The 13,603-nt window shown below is 41.4% G+C and overlaps 1 protein-coding gene across 3 annotated transcripts in view; it reads right to left on the minus strand.

Moving 5' to 3' along the window:
• Nucleotides 1-13,603, minus strand: part of pex2 (peroxisomal biogenesis factor 2) — a 217,769-nt gene that overhangs the window by 154,765 nt on the left and 49,401 nt on the right. For 2 of the 3 annotated variants that reach the window (XR_008567374.1, XM_054765805.1), the window contains exons 6-7: nucleotides 13,393-13,485; nucleotides 2,825-2,897 (exon numbers count right to left, since the gene is read on the minus strand). The gene's annotated coding sequence lies outside the window, so the exon portion shown is untranslated. Of the gene's footprint in view, nucleotides 1-2,408; nucleotides 2,482-2,824; nucleotides 2,898-13,392; nucleotides 13,486-13,603 lie in introns of those variants that run through there. The other variant, XR_008567375.1, reaches the window with a different exon arrangement.

The raw sequence follows: 13,603 nt of genomic DNA on the forward strand, positions 1-13,603 counted from the left end.
ATGCTTTCTTGCCATTGCAGTCAAGACATACAACAAAATTACCGCAGCAAATCAGCCGTCTACAAAACAGCACTGAATGCCTTACAGCAAGACACAGCCCACACTTCTATGTGGCCAACATAGCTTGCCAACTCTTCTTCTCATATGGGCTGGCTGGAACTGGCAGGCAAACACCACTGACCCCTATAGCCCAACTTCTGAATCACAGCTCTTACAATACTGTCACTACAATATCACACCAAGAAGAATCCAAATCAAAACATGCACAAATGGAAGAAACCATGTCAACAAAGTACCGTGACCTGTCGTTATCACCCATTCTTCTTATGTCCCTGGACAAAGTCACAAGTAAATGTGCAAGCAGCGCTTCGTTTCGGTTTTGATTTCGGCAACGTGAACAACCGCTTGAAATGTTTTAAAGTGATCAGAGATGCTTGATATTTATTACCGATACCAATATCAACCAATAATAACGTCGGCAGCAGCTATTATTATTTAATGAAGACATTATGCTTCTTCTACGGGACGCATTTCACAAGAATACACCGTTTGTGCAAAATAAGATAAATGCCGCAATACATACAAAAGGCTGCACATAACCCCAAGTGATTCTTCCTGAGGTGTGATATCAGATTACAAATATTGATGGAACACCATAACCAGCGCTTTATGTGATGTTCTGCATGGCAGGTTGGACGTTTTCCTTAGTTGTCACGTCGCTTCCTGTCGTGTGCTCTTATTTTGGTTTTCGGCTTCCTGTTTGGTACAGTCATTGCAAATTGCATATTTACAACAAGGTCTCACTCGCACACCGATCTCATTATCAGCAGAAAAAAACAATGCAGATATGTTTATGCCAATATCGGGCAATAAATTAAAAAAATATATTAAATAGATCAATAAAAATATTTTATAATAATAAATAAATAAATCATGAAAAAATAATATACACAATTAGCCCTGCGATTGGCTGGCGACCAGTCCAGGGTGTACCCCACCTCTCGCCCGAAGTCAGCTGGGATAGGCTCCAGCATACCCCAGCGACCCTAATGAGGATAAGCGGCATAGGGCATAGAAAACGGATGGTTGGATCATACACAATTAAAAAAAAATTATATATATATATATACATACATACTGTATATATATACGTATATATATCCTTAAAAATTATGATTTAAAAGTACCACAAAATGCAGACTAGATGAGATGTGTTTGTTGAATTACTTTATGCATCTGTAATAAAACTAAGAGAAAAAACAGGAATGGTGACAAAACAACAACAACAAAAAAGGAATGGTATCACCAAAATGTGTAAAAAAAAACATTCCTAAAGAGTAAAAGGAAGTGTTGCTGTGGAAAGAGGATGTCAGTGGCATAGTAAGGTGGAAAGAAATGGCGAGTAGAGGATATATTCCCATGAGGCAGCATTAAGTTGTAGTTGTGTGTGAGCTTGTCACTAATAGTGTCCCCGCCATGCTTATGAGAGCTGCAAATACTTTGCTGCTAATAGACGGCTTACAGCAAGAAACCAAGCATGTCCCCAAATCCTCTTAGCATGACTTCACCCTAGTTTATTTATTTATTTCCTGCCTTACGTTTTCCTCCCAACCCCCTTCTACCTCTGTGGCCTTGGCATTGTCTCGTGTTTCATGTTTTGTCTGACGCTCGGCGGGTACTGTTGTCTCTCTCGCGCTTTTTTCCTCTCCCCTTCCCCATCTCACACGTTTTCAAAAGGCACTTTATTTATTGTCCCGCGGGAGCGCTACATTATGCATTAACCTGTTCAATTATGCATTCATTTATGCAGCCGTTGCCTTATGTAAATGCACTTTATGATTAAACAAATTGTTTCACTGTTTGGCCGTGTGTTCCCCCACATTGACTGTTTGCCATTGACATCACGGAGTAGTAGCAGGAGTAGTACTCTCGTAGCAAGGGACTCCATGCCTCTGGAGTGCATGTGTCTTATTTTGTGCCCCACTAAAGGTGAAGATTGTACTTGAACACACTCTTGGGGGTAAAGCTTCCCTCTCGTGTAAAATAGCAGTAAGGAAAAGCAGCGACACTGACAAACTAATAAATATACCTGTACCATCTTCTGCACAGAGCGGGTGCCGTGCCATACAAGGAGGGAAGCAATCGCATATCAAGCAACTAACTGAAGGTCAAGTTTGAGATTAAAAGGACTCAAAATGTCTTTAATGTCAGCAGGGAGATTATTCCAGAAAGAGTAGGCCCGATAGGAGGAAATCTACATTGAATAAAAACAAATAGGCTGTAAAGAGAGCATAGAGAAAGACTCCACATAATCAGTACGTTTATACGCACTAATTTAGTCGGATTCCTGATACTGGTCGGGAAATGATCGTACATACCCGATTTGACGTTGCTCAGGACCCTCCGTCTGCTACAGTAAAACATGAACACAGGCAGTTCTAGACCCGACCATCCTGAGTTGATTTCCGCGAAGTTGGATTCCTTATTTATAAATTGAAGATTTTCATAGTTAGAGCACGGAGAACCTGTGTGCAACCTTCGAAATACGTTTTTAACATTATTAGAGCCTTCTAGATGTAATAACAACCCTATAGTCACATTTACACTCGTATTATTCAATAGTAGACATATTAAGAGAAAATAAGACATACTGTAACACAGACTCACACGTTAGCATGGGCGGGGTAACATTATCACCAAGTTCTTTTTTACTTCCTGTTTCTGCACAGTACTTCCTGCTATGGCTATTGTCTCATACCACGTCCAATACTTACGTATTTGTACATTATAATTACACACACAGTTCTTACAAACAACCACTAACCTGTGATACTGCAACTTGTTCGATGATGCGCCAGTGTTGCCAAGTCTCGTGAGAGAAACAAGCGACTCCTTCCCTGAAAACAAGCCCAAAACAACAGGAAACTTGGGAATTTGCAGGTGGCTTTACAAAAAAAAAATCAAGCCCAAAGTCATTTGTAAGTGGACCTGGCAACACTGATACATGTACCCAGGACTTTGAATTCATTTTTCTACTACGTTACACTCTTCTGCACTCTGTGTGTATGCTAGCAGCCCCGCGTCTCTCTCAAGATCTTGTGACACTCCTAATTTGCTTTAACATGCGTTTTTTTTTTGTTTGTTTTTTTTTTACACTAAATCAAGCGCAAAACAGCATGATTTATGGATTGATATATTTTTGAAAAACCACGATGGTGTGAAGCAGCGAAATGGCGATGGAGGTGTTCACATGCGTTTAAAAAAGCCGGTTTCAACCGAATGCATGCATTTTTTTTTTCTGCGACGGACTGAATATGTAATCCACAGCTATAAATACAAGCTTTTCCACGACATGAGCAATGAGCCGCCATTTAAGACAGATGAACTGTATCGAGATTGGAAAGGGGGCGTCGACTTATCTCAACTGCTCCCACACCTTTTGATCTACTGCACGTTGGCTTCCATCAGATACATGCTATCTGATGTGGTGAGAAACAGTGACGGAAAGAAGATGAATGGAATATACATTAAGACACCTTGACTAACAGCCCTGTTTTTTTGGGGGGTTTTTTCCTGTCTCACACCCTCCCCTTCGTGTTCGCGGCCATTGCTCCATCACGTAGCGCTAACATGAACATAGTCGCTCACCCTCTCTTGTCACCTCCACCCACTCACTCCATCTCTGCGAGTGTGACAGAGTGATGGAGTTTTATTGCGAGCAGCAAATTTGGAATGAACTGACCAGTGAGGCTTCTTGTGGTGATTTGTAGGTAGACCAACCAGTGACTGCATCATCATCTTGGTGCAGGTATTGGCCCGTCTACCGGTCATACCAACATTGGTCAGTCTATTTGCCAAGTGAGGCTGCTTGTAATGATTTACAGGTAGACCGACCAAGTACTAGAAGAAGCCCGACAGGCTTTGCTCAGCCTATATGCCCTGTTTATATGTCAGTCGATATGCAGGCGGAATTCCTGACTGGCTGGTTTAGTCAGTCTCCTTCTAGTCATTGGTCAGTCTACCTATAAATCATCACAAGCAGCCTCACCGGTCAGTTAAATCATTGTCTCCGGTATTACCTGGGTCTGTCGGTGTTCATGCCAACACTGGTCAGTCTATATGTCAGTCTTCTATGATCTTTATGCAATCATTGGTCCGTCTACCTGTCAGTCATTGCTGGCAGCTTCACAGACTGTCCATCAGTTTTTATGCTGACATTGGTCAGTCTATATGTCAATCTTTACAAACAGCACAGCACTTCATGCAGTCATTGGTCCGTCGGCAGGCAGCGCCACTCACTGGTTGGTCCCCTCAGTGGTCATACAAACACTGGTCAGTCTCTTTTCGTCTTTATGCAGTCATTGGTCTGTCTAGCTGGCAGTCAGTCACTGATGGGTTGGTTCCATCGGTTTTTATCCAGACTTTGGTCAGTCTATATGTCAGTCTTTACAAGCAGTATCACGGATTGTTCAGTCGCGTCACAGTCTTGATGCGGTCATCTAACTGTCAGTCATTTCAGGCAGTATCACTCACCGGTTGGTTCCATCGGCGTTCATGCCAACACTGGTCAGTCTATATGTGAGTCTTCTGTTGCATTCATGCAGTCACTGGTCCGTCTACTTGTCAGTCATTACAGGCAGCACCACTCACTGGTTGGTTCCATCAGTGGTCATACCAACATTGGTCAGTCTCTTTTTGTCTTTATTCAGTCATTGGTCCGTCCACATGGCAGCCATTACAGTCATCTTCACTTATTACTTGGTTCCATCAGTTTTTATGCCAACATTGGTCAGCCTACACAGTATGTCAGTCTTTACCAGCAGCATCACAGCCTTCATGTAGTCATCGGTCCGTCTCCAGGCAGGTTCACTCACTAGCTGGTTCCATCAGTGTTCATGCCAACATTGGTTAGTCTATATCTCATCTCCACGCAGTCATTGGCCTGTTTACCTGTCAGTCATGACAGCCATCTTCACTGATTGGTTGATTCCATCAGTTTTCATGCCAACATTGGTCAGTCTGCAGTCTTCATGCAGTCTAGCATCTGCAACTGAAGTACCGAAGCAACAAGCCTCACGTTAACTGAGTAAAAATTGCAATACGATGCAGAGGTAATCAAGTCTATGTGAGCGCCGTGAAATGTTGTCAAGTGATAAGAGCCGAGCGGACTTAAAGGATGCCTTAGGGGTGCTGTACTTGCATTACCATTTCCCAATTAAAACCAGATGGTAGAATGTGTTAAAATATTTATTCATGATTTAACACATATCAGCGAGTGCCCCGCTCCGTATCCATGATGTATTTTGTATGTATTTTATATAAGTTTTTGCCTCAACTTATATATTTTTGTTGGTCCAGAGACATAGTTGTACCAATGCTGACTTGATCATGAATGACTTTGTGATGGAAGAAGGGCGGAGTCACTAGTCACCACAGTAGACATTAGACATGTAGCCTGAGGCTGCGCCACACACACGCCGCCCCTGCATCTATACATGTGCAGCATGTACATATATCAGTACAAAAACATGCCCAAAGCTTGAATTTTAATTATGCTGCTTTATTAAATAGTAATCACCGGAATGTTACATGGGCATAATTTATTACATTTCTAATGAAGGACAGGGAAGAAATATGCACACTCCACACATCAAGTTGCTGCTAATTCCTGGACGTTCCATTTGGCGCGTACATGTTTGGAACAGCTGTCGCAACAGAATAATTTATCGAAACAAATGCTCTATTTTATGCCGGGCCCCTATTTAATGTGACCGGCACTAAAAGATGCAATACTGGGGGCATGCAATATGCATGAAATTATGCTAATGCTCAACACGTATAAATGGATGTATGGTCAGTGTACACGTGTGATTGCAGTACTTACATCTCCCCAGCACATTGACTAATGAATGTCATAATTATTGATATTGGCAAGTACAATGCCAAGCCTTGAGTGGCACTATCAGCAAGGTACATGCTTGTTATGTTAGTGTGCAGTAGTAAAGAATAGCACTACATCATTCAGAGGGCTGTTGCAGATAGTTGGATTGAGACACAGACCCCAGGCCTGTTAATTTTTGCCCAAAAACGTGCAGTTGAAACGTATCTTTTGCATTTTGACCCTTGAATACGCGCTGCTCTCCAGGTACGCATTTTTTTGCATTTCGCCGGTTTCAGTTTCGACTTGAGTATCCAAAAAAATCATTGCAGAACGTTAAAGCTGTGACTGGTTGGCTTGTGCTGTGGTATATTGTTTCCCGGCTTTATGCGACTCCTTCAGAGGGCCTACAGCCGATGTCAGATCAACATTTGCAATAAAAATGACTTATGCATCAATAACACTCCCCTGCTCTCTTTAACTGCCATCGTTCGCTCGCTGCGAAGGAAGCTAACAACCCAACAGTCGGTGAGAGTTGGCGTCACATCACGCACTCAACCCTGACAAAGAGCTATACAAGCATGGGTGTACCAAAGTGCGGCCCCGGGGTGATTTGCGGCCCGAGTTGTTATCGGCCCGAGACAAATTGTACAAATAAAATTAAAACAAAAAAATTGAGTAAAAGCCATACTGTAACCAGAAAAGGCTGAAATGTTGATATTAAAAAGTATCACTTTTTTTTTGCCTTAAAAAACTGTGTTAAAAAAAAAAAAAAAAAAAAAAAAGTATCCAGTTATCCGTCGCCACTTCGCACTTTGAATTTCACGGCTTCACGCTATCATATTTTTTCCAAAAAATATTAATCATACGTTTCTCAGTTAAATACGGCCTATTATAAGTAAAAAAAAAATGCATATTTAAGCCAATTTCAGCGTATTTTTGCCTAAATTAAGCCTATTTAAGCATAAAAATAGCTAAATTACAGTATAAGGCATTCAGAAGACACACTAAAGAATGATGTGATATGTAGTACTCTACACTGGTCACTAGGTATCAGTCATGTCACTTTGGTGGGACACACAAGCACCAGTTGATCGCCGGAACAACAGGCTGTGAACTGCAGATTTGAATTATCTCACAAAAAGCAAAATAATACTTAACTCTTTCAGCGCCAGTTTTGATATTACTATTTCAAATGGCGGTAGCGTCAAAACGGTCAGAGATAAAGGCACACTGTAAATAAGAAAAATCATCAGTATGATCCAAAGTTTGTGATGGGAGTAGATTAACTCATTTAATTTGCATATTATGACGTCTCCAGGCTCATAAAACGTCAGATCCCTGTCTCCATGACACCCAATAAGCTCATCAAAGTGTCTGATCAACTTGTGGTACTCTTCCTCATCTCTCAAGCAAACCCAGCCATCATCAGCATCATTTCCAACAGGATCTTGAACACCACTGCTGCCTTCTCCACGATTAGAAGTAGTAAATTCACCATTCACCATTTACCAGAAGTGTATTTCCCGCCGCGCATTCTCCCACGACTGCCATATTTCCGCGTTTTTCTTTTTTTACACTCTCGCTCCCCCTCCTCACCATAGCGCTGTTTTGACCACCCGTGCTACATGCACCGTACGTTGTCTTTTCGGAGAAACAACAGAAACTAAATTGAGGCTGATGAGAATATCAAATTTGTCAAAGAGCAAGCTTTGATCAGTAAAATGTTCCTCTGGGATGTCCGCTCCTGTGTCCCAGAACACGGTGAAGCTTCAAAATGTGCTGCTTTGTGGGCTGTCATAACGGGCGGAGTCGCCACCACCAGCAGCCGTTACCTTTGCATAGAAACACACCCACAAGTGTTGCTCATATTAAAGTTACAGATGTCCGCCATTTCCTGGTGTAAAATAGTAACTACATAAGGCTTTATATGATGTGTCTACGGCATTCAGCAACGTGGGTGAACAGAAACACAGGCTACTGTTGCGGCCATAACCCGTGCCAAGCTAAAACTCAACTCTGAATCCCCGACGTCACTTCCTGTCACATTTACAGCAACACACACGAGCACACACACTTGTGTATGTCTTAAATGGCTTATTTTCTGTCATTTTGCTAATAAGCGTGTACATGTCTAGAGGACTGCACTGTGGTCTAGTGGTTAGTTAGCATGTTGGCCAACACAGTAACAGTCTGGAGATCGGGAAGACCTCGGTTCGATTCTCCCCGGGGCATTTCTGAGTGGCGTTTGCATGTGCATGCGTGGGTTTTCTCCGGGTACTCTGGTTTCCTCCCACATCCAAAAAACATGCATGTTAGGTTAATTGGCGACTCTAAATTGTCCATAGGTATGAATGTGAGTGTGAATAATTGTCTATGTGTGCCCTGCGATTGGCTGGCGACCAGGTGTACCCCGCCTGTCGCCCAAAGTCAGCTGGGATAGGCTCCAGCATGCCCCCGCGACCCTAAAGAGGAGAAGCGGTATAGAAAATGGATGTCTAGAGGACTCTAATAATATCAAAAACCCGTATTTACAAGATCATAACCAGGTTTTCTATGCTGGAACAAAATAGAAAAATATTAGATTTATCAATAAGGAATCCTGCTTTGCGGAAATTTACTTAACACGGCCGGTCTGGTCTGAAAATTTCTTTTATCAAAAACTTAACCATACAGAAATTGGTGCAGTTTGCTCATAGACCTAATAGTTTCTCCCTGCAAAATAAGGCAACCAGAATATTAGAAACGCAAGCACAATATGGAATATATTGTTAAAATAATAGCACTCTGACATTATCTTTGTGTTGGATTCCATGAGATGAGAGCAGGTGTACCTAAAAAGGCCTGCAAAGCTCGTCCCTGCGGAGTAAAGCATGTTGCTGGAATGGAACATCATTAGGGACTTATGATAATCGTGATAATAAAATGTGCTGAAAGCAAACTTTGTCTAACCAGACGCAAATGCTGGTGATTTTGTTTACGCGTGCTTAAGGCTCCATGCTATTTATTTATTTCCGGCATCTTTAGAAACAAACGTGCGCGCCCATCCCTCACGCATTATAGCCAACGTATTGGAAAGCGTTCAGTATGCTGTTGATAGCTCAGTGGTGTCGTGCGTGGTTATATATCTTTGATAATGGCGACTATGCTGATGATCTAGAGCTATTTACTCTAAATGGGCCATTATGAATGGAAGACTCCACCTTGGGAGGGCGATGAGGGCTCTGACAGATATATTGCAGGGCGGGAATAGGTGGCGATGATGAGCCACAGGAGTGTACTACAATTCTGCGCTTTCATTCGCTCCTTGTGTCTCTCCACCTCATTGTCACTTCACCTCTTTGTCCTCTGGTTCAATTTTCCAATCACAAGTCAGGAGCAGTCAAGTGCTGCCATTGTACCGTGCGCATACACACACACACACACACACACACACACACACACACACACACACACACACAATGTCTCAGAATGCTAAAAAGAAAACACCAAGAATGACTTAGCTGCTGTTTCTTTAGAGCGAATTATGCAGAATTTATGAGTGCAGTTTGATCCGGTGTATCACTTTCACTTAGGCTCTTGTTCTGCATGTTTAAGATATAGTGCACCACTTTGAGTGCATGTGTGTGTGTGTGTGTGTGTGTGTGTGTGTGTGGGTGTCTATGGGGAGCAAAGCATGCTCTGTGATGCGCCGCTCAGTCTTCAAAGAAAAACTCAAATATGACTCAATTTCATATTTGACACACTGATAAAAAAAAAAGACGACTTAAAACTATAAAGTCAATTTTCACAAGCTCAATTATGGGGCCTTGCTATTAATTAGCAGCCGGCATTCATTTCTGCTTTTGCTTTTATCACCAAACATTTACAAGCTCCGGGGTGATCATGGTAATATTACCGAATTATGGGATACATTCCCGAGGTTAATTAGGTTGTTCTTTTTAATTAGAATATGATTGGGTGAATTGGAGTATGTTTATTTTATTTTTTTAAAAGGTGCAAATGAAGGCAGGACAGGCTGTGGAGGCTTTGAGTGGGGGTAAGGACTGTGGCCAACAGTGACCTCTAGACGTCGGAAGGAGAACTGCACTGGCTTCTGCGAGAACTGCACTTGAGTCACATAAAGTGCTTTTACTGAATAATTACAATTCTAATAATAAATAGTAATACATTAAATAGACTTATACATACATAATACATGTATAATTAGAAAAAAATATTAAAATACATTTATATAATATAAACAACACGACAATTTCTTTGTTTTAATAAAGGCAGAAAATCTGAAATGATCAATTTATGATTTAATAGAGAATATTAATAAACCATAATTATTTGCTTCATGTTTATTTACTCTGCGGGTAATGTTTTAAGTAATATTTTCACATTTTTAACATCCAAGCGTAAAGACAAGCCAGCCACCCTTAAACAATAAAGCACTCTTGGTCTTAACTTCCAGTGCACCGCAGAGTTGTTTTGTCTCTCATATCTTTGTTTTTAGCATTCTTCATTGGCATTCAGGTGGAAAAGGAACCTATGTAAAACATTAAAACAAATACAATATTCTACCTTGCCTTTGGTAAGATGCAATCGTCAAGTATTGGGACACGGCGCTTGAGTTCCAAAAGCCAAAAGAAAAGCAAAAGACGCACGTGGCGTTATTACGTTAAAGCTGACTTCCCACAAGGTTTTGTGCTACTTTAGAGGTGTGTTTTCACATAAGAACACCACATGTCTCACTTTTGTTACTGTCATATAAGTGTAAAAAGAAGTTAACACTCAAAAGGTACCTTGGAAATAGACATATATGTACCAATACGAGTTTGGACTGGCTGCCATTTTAACATCGATTCACAATGCATTACTGCCAGAAGAGCAGTTCGTTGGAGGACAAGTAGCATAGATGGATGGCTGGCTTTGTCCACCAGAGGGAACCCGGAGCACAGAACCCAGAGGGAGGCTGACGTCATTGCAGCGCCCCAATGAACCCGTTGCTCAGATGCAACGCCTTACAGGAAAACCTTACATTTTATTTTAAATTCGTATTGCTACATGTTTGTGTATTTCTGAGGTATACTTTTTGAGTGTGAAGTTGCTGTGTGATGAATGTAGTGCTGTTCTCAGTAAGATGACACCGTGAGTCAGACTGTTATGCTGTGAGTGCACTGATAGCTCGTGATTGGCCAAAGAAAGAGCTAACGGTCCTTCACTGACTCGCAAGCGGCAAAAAAACAGCAGCAGTTGTGAAGAAAAAGGAGATGTCACGAGACTAGGATTAGCCGCACCGCTGTTTAAGAAAAAAAGTTTAAGAAAAAAGCAGCGGTTTACACACCGGAATTTACGGTACTTAGCGTCTAGGTAATGTCTCATGAATTTCAAAAAAGCCACAGAAAAAGCAAAACACACACCCATTATTTTATGCAACTTTGTAGGCTTATTTTCCTGGATGATGCCAAATTCAACAATACATATTTCATTTATAGACGGTCGCCAATAACTTATTGCTCAATTTATAGACAGTCGTCCCTCGCTATATTGCGGTTGGAATATCCCTCCCTCGCTCTATCGTTTTTTCAGTAATGTTGCGACGTTGGATTACATTACCTTTCACACTGCATGGAGCTGAGGCAGCAGAGCCGAGCCGACATGCCATGGCTGAGATCAAGTGGGGGGAAAAAGGTTCTCCTCTCATTTCGTGTGTAAGTGGTTAGTTTTTGTCTTCATTGTCCTTCTTCCCTACTCCGTTTGAAACACTAAGTTTAGAATAAGTAAACTGGAGAGGCTAAGTAATAAGTACGGTAGCTTGCTATGCTAGCAGCGGCCATCATAGGAGCGTAAAGGTGACTACTGGGAGGTCTGCTCGGCTTTAATAATGTTAAAAACCGTATTTAGAAAGTCATAAACAGGTTTTTCTATGCTCCAAATACAAAAATATTTTGTTCATTAATATTGAATCCTACTTCGAGGAGATTCACTTATCGCAGTCGGGATGACTGTACACCAAAGGCTTAAAAATAGTGTGATCCAGTTGAAATTTTACTCCCATATTGATATATTTATCCTCAATTTTATTGTCTAATTTAATGTCTTATTTATTTTTATTTATTACTAACAATGTATTCCTATTTTATCACTTTTATTACACAATAATCTTATTTTTGTCTTATTTTTTTACATTTTTATTTCTTCCTTTCCCTGGTCAACTTATACAGCCTCATTATTTTAACTCCTCTTTTTTCCCCACACATGAAGTGAAAAAATGTAAAAAAAAAAAAAAAAAAGAAAAAAAAGAAAAAAAAAAAGAAATATACAGTATGTTGTGAATGAATTATCAGTAACTGGCAAATGGAGAAGAGGTAGGATTAAATAAGCTCCACTTCTTCCTACTCCTTTTCAGAGATGTTGCATTGTGCAGGTGTAACCATGTGATGTTCCTTACATGAAACTTAGAAACCATAACATACCATCAGAGCTGATCCGAACCAAAGTGGCACCCGAGGCGGGATTGTAATGGCAATTTTAAGAGTTTTTTAAGAGCAGTAACTAGTTTGAATATAATTATATTCAAGGTGAGTGTGTTCCCAATTTTAATGGCACCCTCTGCACCAGGGGAGACTTACAGTATATGTTACATTTGTTATAGTGTATATTAGGCATTGCTTAACATTTGAATGAATATGAACCATTTTAAGAGTTTTAAGACCAATAACCATCCATCCGTCTTCTATGCCGATTATCCTCATTAGGGTCGTGGGTATGCTGGAGCCTATCCCAGCTGACTTCGGGCGAGAGGCGGGGTACACCCTGGACTGGTCGCCAAACAATCGCAGGGCACATACAGACAAATTTAGAGTCGCCAATTAACCTAACATGCATGTTTTTGGAATGTGGGAGGAAACCGGAGTACTCAGAGAAAACCCACGCGCGCTAGTTTTAATACAATTATATTGTTTTCCCAATTTTAATGGCACCCCCTGGAGGCTCTGGCACCCTTAGCGTAAGCGTGCCAGCCGGCTCTACATAGAATAGTCCAAAAGGTCTAGGTAAAATGAAAAATAAAAATTCCGAGGGGCTTGCAGTCATCCTGGATACATGTATCAGTGCTTTTTCTCCATAAGGTGTACTGCCATCACTCCCACATGGAGCTAACATTGCAGGCTTCAGCTAAACACCACTATCTTTGCAATTACAAACCCTGCATATCACCCCACCGTGCTGTCTATATTACACACATTCATGACACCCCTCCTCCTCCTCCTCCTCCTCCTCTCCTGCGTTGCACGTCATTCTCCGTCAATCGCCTCGTGCAAAATTGCATTGAGGCAAGCTGCCACAGTATTGAGGAATAGTGTCATATACAGGCAATTTCCTCCCTGGGTGTCAGGCATACTTTACCTTAATACATCTGCAGCAACTCTTAATAAAAGCGCCTTGTCTATATACATATCTCCACAGCAAGCCCGGCCTGTGCCATACTGCGCACGGCGCTCAACAGCCGCCTGTTAAATATTTACCTCCGCTGAATGTCAATGGGGGAGCAGTGGAATCTGGATCCATCTGGATGTGCTGCAAGGAGGTCTACATATCGCCACACGGATGTCGGCAGCCTGCAGAAGTAAGAAAAAAACTAGTCATGAGTCAGACCAGACAGAGGAAACATTGGATGGAATTTCCTGTCTGTTTGTGTGTTCCCAAATCTATAAACCCTGAGTATCTTGTCAGGCT

This window comes from Dunckerocampus dactyliophorus, chromosome 21 (assembly GCF_027744805.1).
Source record: "Dunckerocampus dactyliophorus isolate RoL2022-P2 chromosome 21, RoL_Ddac_1.1, whole genome shotgun sequence".
Classification (NCBI taxonomy): Eukaryota; Metazoa; Chordata; class Actinopteri; order Syngnathiformes; family Syngnathidae; genus Dunckerocampus; species Dunckerocampus dactyliophorus.